Source organism: Triturus cristatus, chromosome 2_2 (genome assembly GCF_964204655.1).
Source record: "Triturus cristatus chromosome 2_2, aTriCri1.1, whole genome shotgun sequence".
Classification (NCBI taxonomy): Eukaryota; Metazoa; Chordata; class Amphibia; order Caudata; family Salamandridae; genus Triturus; species Triturus cristatus.
This window is the reverse complement of record NC_140582.1, coordinates 402,974,472-402,995,973: the sequence shown is the minus strand read 5'-3', so window position 1 is coordinate 402,995,973 and position 21,502 is coordinate 402,974,472.

Genomic DNA, 21,502 nt, shown 5'->3' with positions numbered 1-21,502 from the left:
TTAGTAAGGAATAATTAGGGATCCAGTGACGACAATACGGAGTTATACCAATGAAAGCGCGCACCTCGCGTTGGATCTTAGGAACAGGCATATTTGTAATAGCAGGTAAGCGTTCAGGTGTTAGTCTGCGACCCTCTTTGGACAGTAGGTGACCTAAGTAGGTGACATCCTGTCAACAATATTGAAATTTTGAAAGTGGCACCTTGTGTCCATGGTGTGCCAAAGGTAACAGTTATTTAACTGTGGCCTCTTTACAACCATCTTCAGTGTACGAAGCCCCAAGGAGGTCGTCAATGTACTGCAACAGCACATTACCAGGGGGAAGTTCCAAGGAATCCAATTGAGTTTTCAAAGCATGGCTATAGATAATGGAACTTTCTGTACAGCCTTGTGGAGCACAGCAGATCCTAAAGCTCCTTCCGGCTATTGCAAATCCAAACAGATATCTGCTATCTGTATGGATTGGAATGCTGAAGAAAGAATTTTTCAAATCGTTCACAGAAAAGAATTATGCTTACGGGGGAATCATTGTCAAGATAGTGGTAATGTCTGGAACCACAGGGTACTAGGGAACCACTATTTTGTTAACCTCTCTAAGGTCAATTACAAAGCAGTAAACATCAGGGTGGGCCGCAGAAGAATCCAAGGGTGTCTTTTTAAGAATAGGAAGAATAGGGCTATTAGACACATTCGCCACTGTCTCTTTAACCACACCAGACTTAATCAAATCCTAAATTATTTGCAATAAGGCCTTTTCTCCTGCCTGGGATATCTTGTACTGGGGAACACGCGGCAACACAGCATTATCTTTGATCTTGTATAGAGACCGGTGGGATCTGGAGTAACCCCACATCCGTGTCTCCTGTAGGCCATAATGTGTGTGGCACATCGTTGAACTAAGCAGGGAGGGGTGCATCCTTTGCGAAGCATTGCTTAGCATGGGCCACCTGTGGTCCAATAGTCATGTTAACGCCGCCTGGAGAGCAAAACATTATCGCATGTAACCTTTTTAACAAATCCAATCCCAATAAATTCTCCCCACAATTTGACGTTAATAAAAATAGTGAATCAACCATGAAGGGGCTAATAGTCAAAGAAAGAGGTTTGGAAATGGGGCTAACAACCGGCATACCTGAAATACCTACCGACACGTTATTTTGGCCAGACAGAGGTGCCCCCGGGACCAGCGAACGAGAAACAGAGATATTCGTAGCAGCCGTGTCAATCAAAAACGTCTTAGCCGTGCCTTGCGGATCCACAGCGACATAGGGTCCGCATTGATCTACAGGCACCGGAACTGGTCCCTTACCCTGTCCCTGGCTATCCTAGCTGTGAGACATCCCCGTTGATGAATACAGGCCCCAGCTAGGCCCGCAGGACACAAGGGTTCGCTCTCCTGTAATGGAATCTATAAGGAAGTTGGCACGGAAACTGCAAAGTACAAAGACAGCATTTATTAACCCTTAAGGGTGGTCCTACAATCCACACAACACTCTTCAGTATTGCATAGAGTAGCACAAAGAACTTGCGTACACAGTCCCCTTTTATACACAACAGAGGGGCTCATAAGTGGGTGGATACAACATGAGGCTGAAGAACATTACCATTTATGGTCATTTTCGATACTGAATCAATATGTGGGCGGAGCTAACACACTCCTTGAGCCCGCGAAAACATGGTCAAGCAAGGCTAACTGATAACAGATGCGGTCAAGTCTGGGCATGTGCCAGATGGACAAAGGAGCTATTTATAGACTGTTACTAGGCAGATTACAAGAGCAACTAACACAGAGGTTGGACTCTTCTCGTGGGGAACACGTGGAAGCATGACAATACAAAATGGAGTCCGAACTTCGGTCAACATAACAGAGAAAACATGATCTATAAGAGGGGAATTAATGTCTTTAGTAAATGCTTAATCACATCGTTGTTTCACTTTACAACAGACGACCCTTTCAGCATTTACTGAAGACATCCGGCTTGTTAGAATAATCATCATATATATCAATTATCATCATCTCTTCTACTTCCTTAGCTAAACGTTTCTGATAAGTGACATTGGCAATAGCTTTCTTATCGGGGATACAAAATGATACACAAAATGAGCAGAGTAAAGGACCACACTGAACGCAGATACAGCATGAAAACAGAACCGCTACAATAATGCAGAGACCAGTTAGAACCTTCCATCCCCAGGCAGTAATTAACGCCCAAAACCATCCAGAAAAGGACCAAGTGCCGTTTTCCGTATGGATCTCAGCTGCAATCTTATGCAGTTTATTGATGGCATTATAAACTGATGGCGTATGATCAGGAATAAACACACAACAGCTACTTCCAATAATTTTACATGCTCCTCCTCTGTCAGCTAGCATAACATCTAATACCATACGATTCTGCAATGCAACAATTCTAGTGATCTGTAATTCCTCCGTAAGATTCCCAAGAGCAGCAGCAGTCTGATTTGTCACAGCTTCTACCACTCTTGTTAATCTTCGGATCTTCCTACTGTTCAGGGCAGCTCCAACAAAGAAAAACAGTCCCAAGTTAAAATCAATATACTGTTGCAGACTGGTGTCAGTCTGATCTACATCATCAATTGATAAAGTACGTTTATACCTATTTACAGTCACATTATTTAATAATTTCAAATCCTTATGATAAGATGCGGGAGCTAAGAATACTGGAGGTAATAGAAATGATACATAGCATACCCCAGACCACCCAGCCGGCAGACGGTAATAACCTTTATTTCCACACACAAAGTACGTATTATGGGAGGCTAAGAAGGTACTATTGTTCAACCCATCAATATTTAAAACAGTAATGCAATCACTAACACCAACAGGAATAAAACCCACACTCTGGACACACAGGTCCGCTTGAGCTTGTGCTACTTGAATTACAAACTTGTCCTTTCCCACAGTGTCTCTTGTGTTCGTAAAGATGTAGGGAATGGATTCATTGTCTGGTCGGTACTCTTCCCACTCCCAAATTGTCCCATTCGCTTGTGGATACCCATTTTTGTCTTGATGGCATTCTTTATTGAGTCTGAAGAGCAATCGTCCCACTGTTGGGTTCCGAGTAGCAAAAAGCAAGGTATACCATGCTCTACAAGAGCCATTATGAGAGAAAGGAAGTGGTATAAATGGCGTTCCTCCTTTCTTCTGATGAGCTGGCATCATCCCACATATCCAACAGTTCGTAGCATTCGTAGCAACGTGGGTATGATGCAGCATCTGGATGAAAGTGTTATTCAAGTAAGATTGTCGATGCTTCAATTCTTGATACGGTAATGTATAAAAGTAGTGCTCCTCAGGCACCGGAGTTGTCAACACAAGAATCTTCCGAGCGGGAGTTACATCCTCCACGAACCATGTGGTTATCCCAACAATGGCTACTGTCAACATGAACCCTAATGCGCAAAGTATTTTCTTTTTCTCCATATCAAAGCAAAAATAAAACCCAATATCTTCCTGAAACTAGAAGTCTGTCAGAACTCTTCCCCTTGGGCAGCGGTTGATTTCTTCACCAGCGGGCCAAGACGGGTGTCGCTACACTAATGCAGGGCTGATCCCCCCCCCTTGCCTCATCGGCTCTCCGTTTCACTAACCCAAGGGCCGTTCTGACAGAATGTCCCGGTACTGGAAAACTCACTTCCTTGGTCGAAGATGATATCGCCTTCCTCCAGGAGTCGCGTGGTCCGGGAAGAGCTCCTCAGTAGCGTTGGGCTCCGCAGCACGGCCTGTCTCTGCAGCCAAAATTTCTCGTTGATCGGTCAGCACGGCAGGTTCCACCAATCCGGGCGGCACCTTCCTACAGTGCAGAGAGTGGATCCAATTCTTTCGGTTGGAGACTCGCACAGCCGTCCTCGTTGCGAGGAGGACCTGCTCAGGGCCCACCCATCTCGGTTCCAAGCTGTTCGTCCTGTCGAAAACTTTCACCATGACATGGTCACCAGGCCGGAGACCATGTCCTTCACCGGTAGACCGATCAGGGAGCGCCTCTCGGACCTGTTGATGAATAGAAACCAAGTTATCCGTTAACTGTGCCAGATAATCGTTCATCATTACACAAGGTACATCATACACAGCCTTAGGTTTTGGTGGACCCCAAATATTCATTGGGCGTCCAAAAACAATTTCGTAAGGTGTAAGGCCAGTTCGAGAGTGTGGTACCGATCTAATTGACAATAACGCCAGTGGCAGAGCGTCTGGCCAAGTCAAAGACGTCGAAGCTTGAATTTTGGCGATCTTAAGCTTCAGTGTACCATTATACTTCTCAACTAGGCCTGCAGACTGAGGGTGAAACACGGCGTGGAACTTCTGAGTGATGCCTAAGCCCTTCAAGACATACTTTATAACGTCCGCTACAAAGTGAGGGCCATTATCGCTCCACAGAAGTCTACAAACACCATATCGGGGGAAAAACTCCTTCAGCAGCAGCTTCGCAGTAGTCATCGCAGTATTGTCTTTCGTAGGGTACGCTTCAACCCATTTGCTGAAAGCGCAGACCACTACTAGAACATACTTCAGATTATTACAGCGCTCAAGCTGGATGTAATCCATCTGCAGAACCTCAAAGGGTGCAGTGGGTGTCACAAATCCTCCTGCTGGAGTTCGAGTACCCTTTCCTGGGTTGTACCTCAGGCAGATCATACAGGTCTGCACCACCCTCTTCGCTGTGCTAGCAATCTCTGGATGCTCCCAGACTTGGGTAAGCAATTTCACAATTGCGGAAGCTCCAACATGTGCTAGCCCATGTGCCATCTGAACCATAGGCTGTACAAAAGCCGTAGGTAATTTCCATCTATCCATCTGCTTATTTCTCCAGCAACCCTCATCATCCAATTCTCCCTCAGTAGCCCATTGTTCCCGCTCTTTGTCAGAAGCGGTCCTTTGCATTTCTCGCACTTCCTCCTTCGCATCATGCCATCTTTCCACCTGTGACTTCACTACATACACGGCAGTAGTACCGGGCTGCATCGCAGTTTCCCGTGCTACTCGATCTGCCAACGCATTCCCTTCTCCAACTTTGTCAACTACTTTCCTATGGGCGCTACACTTAACGATAGCAATTTTCTTTGGGTATGTCAATGCGGTTAAAAGATTGTGAACTAACTCTCCATGCATTATCTGTACTCCATGTGACGTTAAAAACCCTCTCTCCTTCCAGAGTAGGCCGAAGTCATGCGCTACTCCGAAGGCATAGCGGCTATCTGTATAAACATTCACACATAGTCCTGTACTGAGCTCACATGCTCGTGTTAATGCTATCAGTTCCGCTGCTTGAGCTGATTTCTGTGGTATGCGTGCTGTCTCCACTATCGTTTGCAATGTGGTAATCGCATACGCTGCTGAAGTCGTACCATCTGGTAGCTTCAGACAGGATCCATCCACCCACAGTTCCCCATCTACATCTGGAAAGGGCGTATCCTGGAGATCAATACGACCCTTTGTTTGTTCCTCAGTCACGAGAATACAATCATGCACTTTCCGCGCCTCAGGCTGGGTTTCGGGGTATGGCAACAATGTTGCCGGGTTTAACGTTACGCACCTTTTTAACGTAATATGAGGAGCCAAAAGTGTCAACTCATATCCTGTTAAACGGGCGCTGGTCAAATGCTGCGTCTTCGTTTGATTGAGTAGGGCATCGACAGCATGGGGGACTAATACCAACAACTTATGAGATAACACAATTCCCTCACTTTGGCGTATTGACACAGCTGTCGCCGCAACCGAGCGAAAACACCCTGGTAATGCTCGGGCAACAGGATCAAGTACAGCCGAAAAATATGCACATGGGCGCTGCTTATCGCCGTGCATCTGCACTAAAACTGACAATGCACATCCATCTTTCTCATGCACATACAACGAAAAGGGTTTTGCATAATCAGGGGTTCCTAACACTGGTGCTGAACAAAGGGCGTGCCGTAGTTGCTGAAAAGCAGTATCACACTCATCAGACCAAGGGATTGGGATAGGCGTGTCCTTTGTCAAGAGGGCTAACAATGGCTTAGCTATGTGCGAAAACCCCAATATCCACTGTCTGCAAAAAGAAACAAGGCCCAAAAATGCACGCACATCCTTCTGTGTGGATGGTCTCGGTGTATCCAAAATTACTTGGATACGATCCGGTGTGAGTGCACGTCCCTCCTTAGACAAAAGGTGACCCAAATAAGTCACCTTTGGTCTACAGAATTGCAATTTCTTCCTAGATACCTTATGATTGTGGGACGCTAAAAAGGAAAGTAAGGATAACATACTTTTTTCACACAACTCCAGGGTGTCAGCCGCCAGCAAGATGTCATCGACATATTGAATGAGGGCGACCCCCTCGAGCAGAGCAAAAGAATCCAATTGTCGTTTCAAAGCCTGACTGTAAATGCTAGGGCTTTCTGTATAGCCCTGGGGAATCCTACAGAAACGATAAGATCTATTATTCAATGTAAACCCAAAAAGATATCGGCTATCAGGGTGAATGGGAATGGAAAAGAAGGCATTCTTCAAATCAATCACTGAGAACATGGTCGCCGTAGGCGGGACCAAGGTAAGCAACGTCGTGATATCGGAAACCACTGGGTATTGAGGTATCACGATCTTGTTCACTTCTCTCAAATCAATTATGAACCGATAAACTCTGGCATCCGTATCCTTTTTCAGTATAGGAAGAATCGGACTGTTACAAATGTTGTAGGGGACTTCCTCGACTACCCCAACCGTTATCAAATCCTGCACTATCTGTATGAGAGCCTCCTCCCCCTCCTGGGAAATACGGTACTGTGGGAGGCGAGGTAACACCGCCCCCTCCTGGACGCTGATGTGGACCGGTGGAATCACCATTTGTCCTACATCAGTATCCGAAGTTGCCCACAAAGCACGAGGGAGGGTAGCTAACAGCGCATCCTCTGACATCGTACACATTCGTTCCGATCGGGGGTAGTTGTCATTCAGTATTACCCGTACACCAGCAGGGGAGCAACGGATCGTAGCCCTAAAATGCTTTAACATATCAAGACCCATAATGTTGTCCGGTGTGTACGGGGCAAGCAGAAACGGACAGGGTGCAGAAAAAGAATCAACCTTAAACATGAGGGGCTGTGAAAGAGGGCTTCGGGAGAGTGTACCATCGAACCCTACCGATGTGACCATTAAGCCGGATGGGGGAGCCCCCGGAACCAATTGCTTAGATAGCGCACTACGTGTCGCTCCTGTATCCACTAGGAACTGATCAGTAGAGCCCAAAACCTCAGCCGATACATAAGTGCCCTTCTGATCGACCGGCACCTCAACTGATTCTAACCCCCATCCAACGCAATCCTATGCATGCTGAGAGTCATGGTACCCCGACCGGTCAATTCCTGATGCTTGATACTGATGCTGGCGATCGAAAACATTTGATCTATCTCGGTGCTGCCCCGCAGAGTCAAAACGAGCCTGTTCGTTAGAATTCCCTCGAAAGTTCGAGAAACTCCCTCTACCTCGCGGGCCACCAGAGGTATGCCCCTGACGCGATGCATGCAACACCGGGCAGTCCCTAGCCCAATGACCCGATTGCTTACAATACGCACATTGGTTCCTATTTAAATCAGATCGGCCCAAGGGAGGACCATAAGATCCTCCCCTACCTCTATTACTACCCCGTCGGGGCGGGCCATAGACTTGTGCCAACATCACCTTTGTTTTCAAATCCTTCGATTTCTTTTCCTCCTGGCCCTTTGCTTCTTGCTCCTGACGCTCATAATACTGGGCGATAGTCAGGAGGGCCGTCGGTGTAGCAGAGGACCAAGAACTCTCGCTCGCTTTTAGACGGGCCGCAACTGCCGGCAGCAGATTAGCCACATATTTATCCGCAAAAAGGTGGCGACCCGTATCGTCAGTAAGCGACTGGCCACTAAAATCATGAAACGTCTCCTCAAAGCGCGTAAAAAAGTCCGCAACTGACTCGTCAACTTTCTGTTTACATGCAGCTAACATATTCCAGTCAATCTTTTTAGGGGGGATAATTGTCTTCAACTTAGTCACAATAGCAGCAGGGAGATCTAAAATACTCTGGGGCGGTTTCTGCGCAGGCTTCCGCTCCCTATCCTCATCTTCCAAGTCAGACCATCGAGCCTTAAAAGTGGCAACATCATCTACCTTCCGCACAGATCGCCACATGTCTGGTGGTAGAATAAGCCCAAAGAACAAATCTATGTCTGCTAAAGTCATGACGCAAGAATTCAAGGCCCCCTCGACTTCTTCATAGAAGGCCGCTGGATTCTTGCGGGGGTCGGGCAGCGCATTCTTCAATGCCATAACATCAGCCCTATGCCATGGAGTGTAAACCCAATTATACACAAAATATCCCTTAGCATCGGCGGAGGTAATGTCCGAGCTAGTCCCCGCTCCTTTAGGAGGAACATACAAAGGCGCCGCCTCTCGCATTGGTTTAACATGCACTAGATCGCTCTTATCTGATTGAGAGGTGGATGAGTGGCCTTCTGCGGTGCACGAATCCGATTGCTTCTCCTCCCCTGCTCGCTGGCGCGCTTTCTCTTTAAAGACCAGCACCTCGTCCCGCAAGGCGAACAGCCGCCGAGCCATATCTGGAGCCTTAGAAAAAGAAAAAACACCATTACGCAATGCTTTAGCATCCGATGACACTTCGTCGGGCTCAAAAACACCAGAACGTTTCCGGAAAGCATCAATCACTTCCTCCGCAAAATGACCCAAAAAATACAATTTATCTCTGTCCTGCCACGGCCCCCAAGTATGGAATAATTCCTCTATGGATATCTTGCCGTTAAGTGCACGGAAGGAAATTTGCCGAAGCTGAGCCATTTGCTCGGCTGATAACATGGACCGCGTATCTACCTTACCCGTACCCGGGACAGAATCTTGTGGCCTCGGAGCAGATGCGCCAACATAAGGGGGCGGAGAGCGATCTAGTAAATAAAAATCATCATCAAGATTATTAAGGACAGGATAAAGTGGCTGCCGAACAACGTATTGACCCGAAACTTGTAGCCTACGCTCCTTCTCTTGCCTGTCCGTCTGCTCTCTGTCCTCCCGACGCTTCGCTTCCTGTGCTCGCACATGATCATTCTTCCGTTGTTCTTTATCAAACAGTGCTTTCTCACGCTTCTCTCGCTCACGCACCTCCTTCACCCACAACCGCACACACTCAAACATATCCTGACGAGCACGCCGCTTACACATACACTGTTCCACATACTCAATCTTACGTATATCAAACGATCCATACAAAGGCCATCGTAACTCAGGATCTTTTTTTGTATATTTCCTCCATACTGTGCTGTACATTATGGAAGAAAGACCATGCTTCACATACATATCCCTATTAGGAGTCCCCTCTGGGGGAGCTGGAGCAGATTCCTCGAGGTTCAACCGGTTTCCGAAACAGCAGCACCACTTACGGAGTGCGCTGAAAGCAGGCATGCTCAGAAATAATGCAAAATATGCAATATTATAGAAAAATGGCACTTAATCGTTGCGCCGTTCAAAGTTACACAGCTCCGGAGAAATCTCTCCACATTACCTGCCTATATGTGTTGCAACGCATATATATTCACAAAGACAAATTCAAAATATGACTAGTCATCACAAATCAAACTCAAATAGCCAGATCAGGCTTCAAAAACTCGGAGCAAGTACCGTACACCGGTTCTTACCAATCAAGAGTCCAGATTCCAACTGCCAAGCTCCACAATCGCCCAAACGGCTTTCACGGCAAGACCGACAGAAGAGGTCTCAGTCGAGGACCGGCGCCACCCAGACGGTCAGCTCGGAAGGGAAGGAAGAAAAACCTCGGGATGCCAGGGCTAAGACGCCGCGGGCAGTGATCACGTCCCCGGTCAAATTCCTCACCTTCGTCGCGACCAGTCCTTCGGGCATCCGAGTCGCCGATGAGCCCCACGTGACGGGCGCCAATTGATGAATACAGGCCCCAGCTAGGCCCGCAGGACACAAGGGTTCGCTCTCCTGTAATGGAATCTATAAGGAAGTTGGCACGGAAACTGCAAAGTACAAAGACAGCATTTATTAACCCTTAAGGGTGGTCCTACAATCCACACAACACTCTTCAGTATTGCATAGAGTAGCACAAAGAACTTGCGTACACAGTCCCCTTTTATACACAACAGAGGGGCTCATAAGTGGGTGGATACAACATGAGGCTGAAGAACATTACCATTTATGGTCATTTTCGATACTGAATCAATATGTGGGCGGAGCTAACACACTCCTTGAGCCCGCGAAAACATGGTCAAGCAAGGCTAACTGATAACAGATGCGGTCAAGTCTGGGCATGTGCCAGATGGACAAAGGAGCTATTTATAGACTGTTACTAGGCAGATTACAAGAGCAACTAACACAGAGGTTGGACTCTTCTCGTGGGGAACACGTGGAAGCATGACAATACAAAATGGAGTCCGAACTTCGGTCAACATAACAGAGAAAACATGATCTATAAGAGGGGAATTAATGTCTTTAGTAAATGCTTAATCACATCGTTGTTTCACTTTACAACACCGTCACAACGTCCATGTCATAGTCATCATAATAGTACTGCCTCCCTCTGGGGTCGTCAAAATAGTTCCCGATCTGTCGATTAGACAATGTATTCTCTGACCGCATCTCCCCTAGGCCTCTTCTTTCCCTTCCACATCCTCTAAAACCCCGGCCTCTCATGGCCTCACCTTTCTGCAATAACTCCGAACACTCATTCCGCCAATGTTCCTCCAGCTTGCAATATGCTCATTGGTTGAGTCCAATGGGTGCACTCGAAGTTCCACCCCTGTTAGGGCAGGGCAGCCGCTGGACCGAACCTGAACCTCTTCCTCTTCCACCTCCCCTCGCAACTTTCTGCATCAACACCCTCGTTTTCAACTATTTTGACTTTTTCTCCACTTTCTCCATCTCTTCATTATCTCAATGCTCGTAGCACTGTGCCATACTCAGTATTACTGATGGGGAGGAGGTGCTCCAATACTTTATGAAGCCTGCAACCTAGTCACAATCTCAGGAAGCAAGTTATTAATGAACCTGCTGACAAACAACCGGACACCTCCTTCCAACGACAGATCCTGACCACTAAAGTCGAGAAACACCCCTTCAAACCTAGTAAAGAAATCAGACACACTCTTGTCCTTCCTCTGATGTCATGCAGTCAGCTTGTCCCAATCCACCCATCTCGGCGGGATAATGGAATGCATATAAGTGATGATGCGACCTTGTAAAGCCAATAGCTGTGCCATTGGATTTTTGCCGGGCTTGCGTTCCTTATCCCATGACCTTGTCTGAACCCATGTTCCTCCCAATTCCACTGCATGATCCTGTGTATGCACTTGCCTCCATATATCCACCGGTACCAACAGACCAAAGAACAACTCAATATCAGCTAACGTCATCACCGTCGAGGAGGACGCTTCCGTCAACTCTTCGTAGTACGCATTCGGGTTTTTCTGAGGGTCCGGCAACTGACCTTTAAGGGATATTACCTCCCTCCTCTTCCAAGGAGTATAGATCCATTGCTCCTCAAACCAAGTGTCGATTCCGTGGCCTAATTACAGTGTTAGTCGGTCGCACAGTTCTGGTATTTAAGGATGGTAAATTGGATGGTCCTCCCTCATGGGGCACTGGGCCACCATCGTTAGAACCTTTTTGAGCAATCTGCCTTGGTAACCCACCAATGTCGTTACTTTGCTACAAACCTCATTGGGAGCCTTACCTGTAGCATTTACCCTGTCCTGTAGGTCATAGATGATCTGCGGTGTAACACCCTGAAAACACTGCTCCCACAGACCTATCAGCATAGCCGACATATGCTTATGATCATGCTGCTGTATGAATGGTTCATAATCTTTCATCACGCTCCACACATCTTCCACACTATAGATCACATTCCAGGCCCACTGGGCTGGTTGATTCGCCACCATTTGCTTTTCCTAATCACCCACAGCAGAATGCACCAACACTTTCTCCATGCGGTCTCGTGCTGCCGCCCAATTCCCTTTATGTATCCCACGTACAGGGGTCTCGCCATTCTGCAACTCTTGGTGTGTCAGACTTGAGGGAGAAAGAGCAGATGAAGAGACAGGCATCATCATGAAAGGAGACAGTTTTGTAGGAGTGAAAGGGGATGTATCAGTAGATACAGAGTCAGTAGACGGAACAGGAGAGCTAAAGGCTCCCGCCCCTGTTACTGGCATGAGCAGAGAGGAAGCAGGCGGGACTGAGGCCGAAGCAGTTTGGCTAGAGGCGGAAATACTAGGGAGAGCGTCACCAGGTGCCGGGGACTGAAATGTGGGAACTTTTGGTAATATCCGCTCAGGAGCATAAGATGGAGGAGGGCGAGAATCCAATAGCTCTTCAACAAAAATATCACCTTCCTCTCTAGTAACATAACATCTATCAGTCTGAAATCAAAACTTTCTATCTGCACATTATATGCCTTTCTCTATTTTTTCCTTTTCATAGGCCACTGCTTTCTGCGTTATTGTTTGCGTCTGCCTCTTCCGGGCCCCTTTCTCTGCTCTCATACACCATTGCTTTGCTTCTTTCTGCCATACTCTTAGAGAATCAAACATCGATTGCCTGCTCTTTTTAGCGAACAATTTGTCCTGCAAGAAATTACATTTTTGTTCTTCAAACAAGCCAGTGAGTGACCATTGTAACTCAGCATTGTCCTTCATATATTTATTCCACAATGTGCTAAACATAATAGGGCCAATACCATGCTTGACATAAACATCGAAATTTGGGGTACCCTCCGGAGGCTCAGGCTGGCTCTCTTCCAGTCAGGCATCAGTGGAACAACATCGACATCCAAAACACCCTAACTTACTTAAACAAGGCATCTTAATATAAGACACATATGCTGTCCCCAACAGACAAGTATAACAGCAACAAAAATAATAAAAGGAAAAATAAATAAGAGAAATTGTTCAAGAACCAAACCAAAACGGTCCCAGGACTGCTCCCTGCAGTCCGGAGACTGTACCAAGTTCAAGAAGACAGTACAAAACTGTACCAAGTTCAGAAAGACAGGCTGTAAACCTAGACCTTTTCAAGAGTAGACAAAATTTCCAGTTGGCCTGGTAGATTGTTCACAAACAGTCCCAAGCCTTTTAAAAAATGGCCCAAATTTCCAGTTGGCCTGGTAGACTGTTCACAAACACTCTGTGTCTTTTAAAAAAGATACACAGACCCACCAAGTTTAAACCAAGACAGCCCGAAGACCGTACCAAGACACAGCCCGTAGGCTCATGCGTTCAAGCAAGGCAGTCCGAAAACTGCACCAAGACAGTCTGGAGACTTTACCAAAATACATCCGTCGGTTCATGCCGTTCAAGAATGGCGCCATTTTACCAAGAATCAAATCACTCACCTGGTGCACACAAGTCGAGTCAAGTTATTCTCCACTGCCTTCGAACCAAACGGTCAAACTCCAAGGTTTCGCCTTCTCAGGACCTCAGCCTATGACCACTAGAAGAGGAGTCGTCCGATCAGACAGACGGGGCAGCTGCGAGAACCAAGCTCGATCGTGTGGGGTACCCTGTTCCACCCGAAGGACCGGACACAACTCCGACCCTGCAGCCCAATTGCAGGTTTGTCGGTTCACCTTGCGGGGTCCCTGTTTGGGCACCAACTGAAGGAAGTGGCCCTTAGGGGTCACCCGGGTTACTTATAACCACCTGCTATGCATTCCCAAGTAATGAAGAGTCGGTCAGACAGTAGAGAATACAAACAAGCTTTTATTTGCAATACTCTGCAGCGGAGTCCAATCTGACCTGCACTCTAAGATGTCTGCTGAGGGACTGACCCCCCCAACACTCTGCAACACGTAATGATTCTTCCCAAGAGACTCCAACCACGCACAAAGTATAAAGTTACTGGCCTGGGTCGATCATGAACAAAGGAGGCACAGAAGGATGGGCTACCACCTGCCAGATGGGTACATGCCATCTGCAACTCAAGGTTACCACGCTGAGTCTCAGCGTCTACTAACGTGGGAGCAGAACTACACACTCGGGTAGGCATGCAAGGGCAGAATGGCCTATTCATTAGTAAGTCGGGAAGCAGCCTTGAACAGAAGAGAAAATAATAACGAAATACAGTGTTCTGCTGAGGCAAGTAATACGAATAATGAGGCCTAGTTCAGGCACAGCTTAAGCAGCCTAATAGGGATTACAAAATACAAAATGGAGTCACACTCACTAACCAAAGCTTGCACATTACAGGGATAACTTAGTGGGTTGCATAACGTGAATACAAATGGTGTCTATTTACCCACACACTGCTAACCTAAAATAGCATGAAACAAGTGCGTAGCAGGAATGGAGTTTTCAAACCAAACATCCTTTCAGCAGCACAGAAGTCCTTCTTCCTAGCAGAGTATGCACAGGAAGCCCAATGATATGATGGACAGAGTGCTGACATTTTTCACTCACCCCCAGTCACAGATCTGGGTTTAATCCATCACCGTTCTACTGCTTACTAAGCCACCCCAGTTTGGACCCAGTCATATGCAAATCAGTCTTGACCCAGTCCCTCATTGGAACTGTCCAGCCCGAACTGCCAGTCCAGGTCCTCCCTGGACCAGAAACAAGCATCCTGGGACCGGTTTCGGGGTATCACCCTTCATCAGCCAGGCTAGCTTGAATTTAGTGGCAAAGTGAGCAAGGGACCCAAGTCTGGGCATACCCTGGCAACTTAGGGCAAACATAGCAAACACAATAAGATGATGGAAGGAGTGCTAAAACTTTTCAGACTCTCACCCCCAGTCACAGATCTGGATTGTGCCACCCCATAAAGTAGCACTGTACAACAAGTCTATAGGTTTGCAATTGCAGCCTGGGTAGACAGTTTTAAACTGCCATTTCTACCTAGCAATTAAACCTTTTGCCATGCCATAACCTTCTTTTTAATACTCATAAGCCACTCCAAAGATAGGTCCTAAATGTCCATAGTGCAGGATGCATGGGATTTCCAAAGATGAACATGTATATTGATTGTTATACATGTCCTGGCAGTGAAAAACCTCAAAAGCTGTTTTTCACTGTAGCAAAATTGGCTGTGCCATAGAAAAACACTGGGTTAAATTATAAAAACGTATTATGATTAATTTCTGTTTGGGGGCAGCTAGAAAAATTATTCATGACTTATTCTGATTGTTGTTTAAAATCCTACCTAATGATAAAGTCAGGCTTTATACATGAACATTATTTGGGAATAGTCAGGGGTCGCAGTTGTGACCTCTAGATTGCTCCCTGCTACTCCTGGCACTTGCTTTGTGACCGCTGGCCTCAGAAGAGGCAAAGGATGTGCCCACTCTGAGGCCAGGATTCACAAAGGAAGTGCCAGTAGTCGCAGAGGGTAAGCTAGAGGTCACAGCTGCAACCCCTGAATACTCCCAAATGATGTCTGCACCTATATAGTACTATTTTGAGAATATGACACTTTTAGAAAGTTAGCCTTTTCTTGCCTAAGCCAAATGTGCCTTTCCACCAGTGTCTGGTGTCACCTGACTGGTGAATGTCTCCCCTGTGGTGAGATGAGAATTGCTCCCACACAGTGGTCAAAAAGCTAAGGTGTGTAGAGGTGTTTTTTCCTTCTTGAGTAGGATGGCCTTGAGGGCTGTGTTCAACCCCTTCTTTAATATCAAAGGGTACTACTATGTCACTGGAAAATATAGCTCACACCTAGGCCTGCTTCCCCTTTTCTTCCTAGTCAGCTCCAAATCCAGTGAACGATGGGAGCTGTCCCAACTGGTTTTGACTTACCAGAAGGCAGGGTTTGCCTATATTCCCAGCCACACCAAGGGGGTTAGGGGTTCTGCCATGTTGGATTTTGGTGAAGAAGTGTATTGTGGGATAGTTTCCAGTAAAACACACAGGAAGGTCTGCAAAGTGGGTAGGATCACCTCATGGACATTTTACCCCATTGATTAGAGAGTGAGTAGGAGTTTTCACCACCCACAGACTGTCACTGGGCATAACATGAGCATCCCCATTACCCCTCTCAGAACACTGCTCCACCTGTGAAGGTCAGAAGAAGGACTGCCCTGCTGTCCAAATCCAGAAGGAAGACTTAACATGATTGCCTTGAACCCAGGACCCTGGAACTGACTCCATGGCTCAGTTGGCTGACCTTCTGTTAAGCTACAGGAATTCAACAAGCTTCCAGAGATATTTCCCTGTCATTCCCTAGTTGCCCGGTTACAACTAGACTCACCCTGTTGCCTTCTGCTGGCCACTGTGGGAGTGGTTTATAATCCCCAAGTGGTGCCTCCCAGGTTTTAGACACATAGCTGGTTCTAGAGGGAACTCTTCTTTTTCAAAATGAAACAGCTGAGACTTAGAATCTTTTGGTCACCTTTCCTCGAAAAGAAATGGTGGGAGACTGAAACTGTCATGGAGCCAAGGTCATTGAGTCAAAATCATCAACGTTGAATTGACAGTGGCGCTTGCCGAAGGCGGGCCTAAGGCAAGCCCGTCTGTGCCCGTCCGCGCCCGACCGGGACTGGGGGCCAAGAACCCTGGTCCTGGCCTCCTTTATTCCCTGGCAGAACTCCATCGCCTAAATCATGATATAGCGTCGCTTGACAACATAGTAGCAGCCACACTTAAATCAGAAGGGCTGCTAAGGCCACAAAACGTACAGTGTACCACAATTACGCAAATCTCTCTCCAAGGTCACCCAGGCCCCCTAACCCCCCGGGACTTAGAATTGCGACCTTGAACACCCAGTCTCTGCAAAAACACAACTTAGAGGTTTTCTCCCTACTGCAAGATGACACCATAGATATTTTAGGTGTCACCGAGACCTGGTTTGAGGAATCCTCAACTCCGGATTTGGTAGCCGCCATGCCCCCAAACTACGCGGCTCTCTATCACAATAGACCCAGTAGCACTAGAGGGGGTGGGTCGCTTTTCTCTACAAACACCTCCTCAAGGCTGAGACGCTCTTTGCAGAGAGCATTGAAGGGGCGGATGTACTAGGGGCAAAGTTCTGTTCTCAGTCGGCTTGTGTTGTCGCCCTGATTGTGTACGGCCCCCGAGAACATCGCCCAGGTTTGTCGAATGTCTGACGGAACTGGCTCACGACATGCGCTCACGATACCAATGTATAGTAGTAATGGGAGACTTCAACTTCCACTGGGAGCAATCTCCCAAAGAGAGCCAAGCTAAACTAATGGATGAGGCACTGACTGCACTGGAACTCCACCAAATTGTGCTAGGTCTCACCCATGAGAAAGGCCATACACTTGACCTGGTTTGGACCATCCAGCCACATACCAACCCCCCGGTCATCAGGCCCTGTTCTTGGTCTGACCACTATATCATTAGTGGCCGTCTCCCACTTTTGGAGCATAAAACCCATCCACCCCCAGAATGGAAAGTTCTTAGGAGCTGGAATAAAATCAGAGCTGAGGACCTGGTCTCGGTCCTCAGAAAATCCAGTCCCAGCAGACCCACTCTAGCAGACCCTGATGCACAAAGTACCACCCTTGCGCAAAGGCTGAATAGTGCTATTAATATACTCGCACCTGCACGAAGGGAAAGAATAAGGGACAAAGGGAAAGGGGCTCCTTGGTTTAGTGATGCCCTTCGAAGTATGAAACAAGAGCTTTGCCAATGTGAGAGAGCCTGGCGGAAAGCCTATGACCCCGATGCTCGATTAGAATACCATGCAAAATTTGCTGCGTACAAAAAAGCAATTTTAACAAGAAAATCAGAATTCTATGAAGTCAAGATCGCGTCCGCTAACAATACACAAAAAGAGACTTTCAAGATCCTGAAAGAACTAAGACAAGTGAAGGAACAGAAGCCTTCCTTCTGTAGGGAAGATAGCAATACATTTCAAGCCTTTTTCACATCAAAAGTGAAGGATCTCCTGACTGAAATCCAGCGCAGCCCCACGCTCCCCTGCCTTTTAGAACCGACACCCCAGCCCCCCTCTTTGACAAACCCTTCACCTCCTTCCCTACGCTCACGCCTGACTCTTTGGCTCTACTTATAGGGCATGTGAAATCAGGTTTGCCTGCTGACCCTTGCCCCCCAAGGAACTTTAGGCTGGCTTTCCCTGGGATAAAAGCAGAGATCCTTTCACTTCTCAACTTATCCCTGGAAACAGGACACGTCCCTAGGGACTTCAAAAGCGGCACGTGTCATTCCGCTCCTAAAAAAAAATCTGGGTCCGAAACAAAGAACCTGAAGAATTTCCGGCCAATCTCCCAACTCCATTCCTTTCAAAGATTCTGGAACAGCATGTGTTACTTTCGCTATCACATCACCTGGAAGTCAATCATCTCTTACAAACTAACCAGGCAGGATTTCGGGCCCACCACTGCTCTCGGTAGTAGATGGAGCAAGACTGAAGGTAGACACAAAAAAAACATGCGCCCTGATTCTGCTAGATCTATCCGCAGCATTTGACACGGTGAATCATGACCCACTCCTGTCACCGATCTCTGATCTAGGGATTCAGGGCAAGACGCTAGCATGGCTCACGTCCTTTCTGAATGGCCGCTCCCAGAGAGTACAACTGACTGACGCTGTGTCCAGCCCAGGCACACTTCCCTGCGGGGTCCCACAGGGGTCGGCACTGTCACCCCTCCTGTTCAACGCCTATCTTCAACCCTTGATAGCCGCACTGAATCAGATGGAGTGCCAGATTTACAACTACGCCGAAGATACCCAAATTATCATTCAGATTGATAATTCTCCAATTGCCCATGCAAGAGTTCAGAACATTCTTAAATTCACAGTCAACTGGATGACGGCCAATTCTCTGAAGATCAACCCAGATAAGACAGAGGTGCTGGCCATCACCACTGATGCCAACCCTTGGAGCAATCTCTTTTGGCCACAAGAGCTAGGCAAATACCCAGAGCCAGCCTTGGCTGTAGAAAAGCCTGGGTATTAAAGTCGAGGCCAAGCTATCCATGACTCAACAGGTGTCGGCAAAATTGGGCACTTGTATAGGCTTGCTGAGACAGCTACGCAAACTGGCTCCCCTTCTCACTTTTGACACCCTTAGACTAGCTGTATCAGCACTAATTATATCAAGATTAGACTACGGCAACTCCCTCTACCTCGACCTCCTGGGAAAGCTACTGGCAAGATTGCAGATAGTAATGAACGATGCCGCCAGACTGATCTTTAGAGTGCCCAGACAAATGCATGCCACACCTCTCCTTCGCCAGTTTCATTGGCTCCCAATCAGGCAGAGGATAAAGTTTAAAGGCCTCTGCATCGCACATAAAGCCATCTATGGCCAAGCCCCGAGATGTATCAAACACAGTCTAGCCAAATACAACCCAAGTAGAACGCTACAGTCATCGGAGGCCAGTCTGCTGGTCTGCCCCCGCTCTTGCCTGTCCTCCAGTGGAGGAAGAGCGTTTTCCACTTGCATCCCTCAAATCTGGAACAAGTTGCCTGAGAATGTACGAAAGGAACACTCTCTGCTCCCGTTCAGGAAAAAGCTCAAGACAGTACTCTTTCAGGAGGCTTGGGGCACGCGGTAACGTACACCACTCCCACCCGGGCTAAGGCATCACCCTCTCACAGCGCTTAGAGACCGTACGGTGATAACGCGCTTTACAAATAACAATTACAATTACAATTTGCTTATTTGCACTGCTGAAGAAGACCTGACTTTTAGAAAAGGTTCTAAGCCCGAACATAAACAGCTTCATCCTGTCAATATCAAGTCCTTCCTAGGCACAGTGATACCAGAGGGTAGCAAAATAACACATGTGTTTGTGTAAAGTATGGTGGATCCGAGGTATATGGAAGAGATTAAAGAAGATCTTGTTGTGAGTGTCTCTCAAATGATTTGTATTCCTCTGCATAGCTTGTCCATAGGATCAGCTTACTGGGGGCTGTTCTTGAGAAACAAGGTACAATATACATTATAGATAAGGTACCATTTAATAGAAAGACTTCTATGTCAGGGTTGCTTGGTATATTAGAGACAGATTGAGCTATTCTTTCCTGTCCATGATTTTAGCCCAATCCCCTCAATGGAAATCAATTCCAATTTATGATGCAATATACTTTAAGTATTTTTAACCTGACCCTAGCAGATTTATGTACAAAGTGATGGCCAAATCATTGTTTTTTGGGTACAGACTGTTTTGCCATTTGCTCTTCATTTTGCAATTTGACAGCTCTACTAATCAATATCATCACAACATATACATTTACAGGCAGTCAAAAACCTCCTGTCTCATTATTATGGATGATTAAGGAATCATTAAGTGGCATTTTTTACCTCAAAAATGCCTATGAATGCAACGATGAAGACCTGAGAGGGGCAGCAGACCTCTGTTCTTGCATTTGCATTCTCGGCGTGTCATTTTTTAAAAACAAGGCCAGGTGCAGCATTAAAAAAAAATCAGCATGCAGGAAATGCCTTCAGAGCAGCATGCAGTGTTGGACCAATTTTTGCTCCTCCTGAGGTCACCTGCCACCATCTACAATTGCAGTTAACGCATAACTCTCATCTTGGTTGTTGGTTTCCTGGGAATATTTTGTGGCCATAATTGCGGATGTAAAGCAGTGATCCAATCATTGTAACTTGTGATGAGGAAGTGTGTGTCACTCTCACCTCCCCTCCCCTTTGCAATTCAGATTTACTAAAAAAAGCCACCTTGCAAGTTGAAAAGAACATCCGACTCACTGTGGGGCAGATGTACTAACATTGGTAATAGCAATCTTCTAATTGCCATTATATCCAAATAGCAATAACGAAATTCCTATTCATATTGTATGAAACTTTTTGTTTTTACAATAGTGAATTCTAGTGGGTAGCAAATCGACATACCTTGTGAATATTAATGAGGAAGGTTGCAATTTGTGACCCACCAGGAATCGCCGTCATCACAGGGAAGGTGGCCTGCTTGGGTCAGCAGACCTCCATGTCTGTGGTTGCTTTTAAATAAAAACAATCTTTTCTGTTAAATGCAGCCCATTTTCCTTAAAGGAAAATGGGATAAGTGGGAGTCAAACCCTGATAATATCCTGAACCCCAACATTTCATCACCTCGATTTTTGCCAAAAATAGTTTGGCTCCAGTCTCTCCAGTTGACCTAGCAATTAGAGACAGCACTCCTCATCGGTAAGCCACACCACGCAACCCCCCTGGATGGACCACCACTGCATACACTTCAATGTTGACAAACCGACCACCTCCAAACCTGCACCACGCCCTCCCAGAAGGAACTGGTGAAAAATCACTGAGGAGCAGTTCAACTCCACCCTCAACAGCAATGCCCCCACCACCTCGACTGTTGCCAACCTCGCAGCCAAAGAACTCCACAGATGGATCTCCAACTGCGCAGACAAGCTCGCACCTCTACTAAATACCGACAGACAGCACCCTAGAAAGGCCACCTGGTTAAAAACTGACATTCAAGAATCCAGACGCACCTGCAGACGCCTGGAGAAGAACGGGAGAAACAGCAAAACACCAGAAGATCACACCACCCACAAGAAC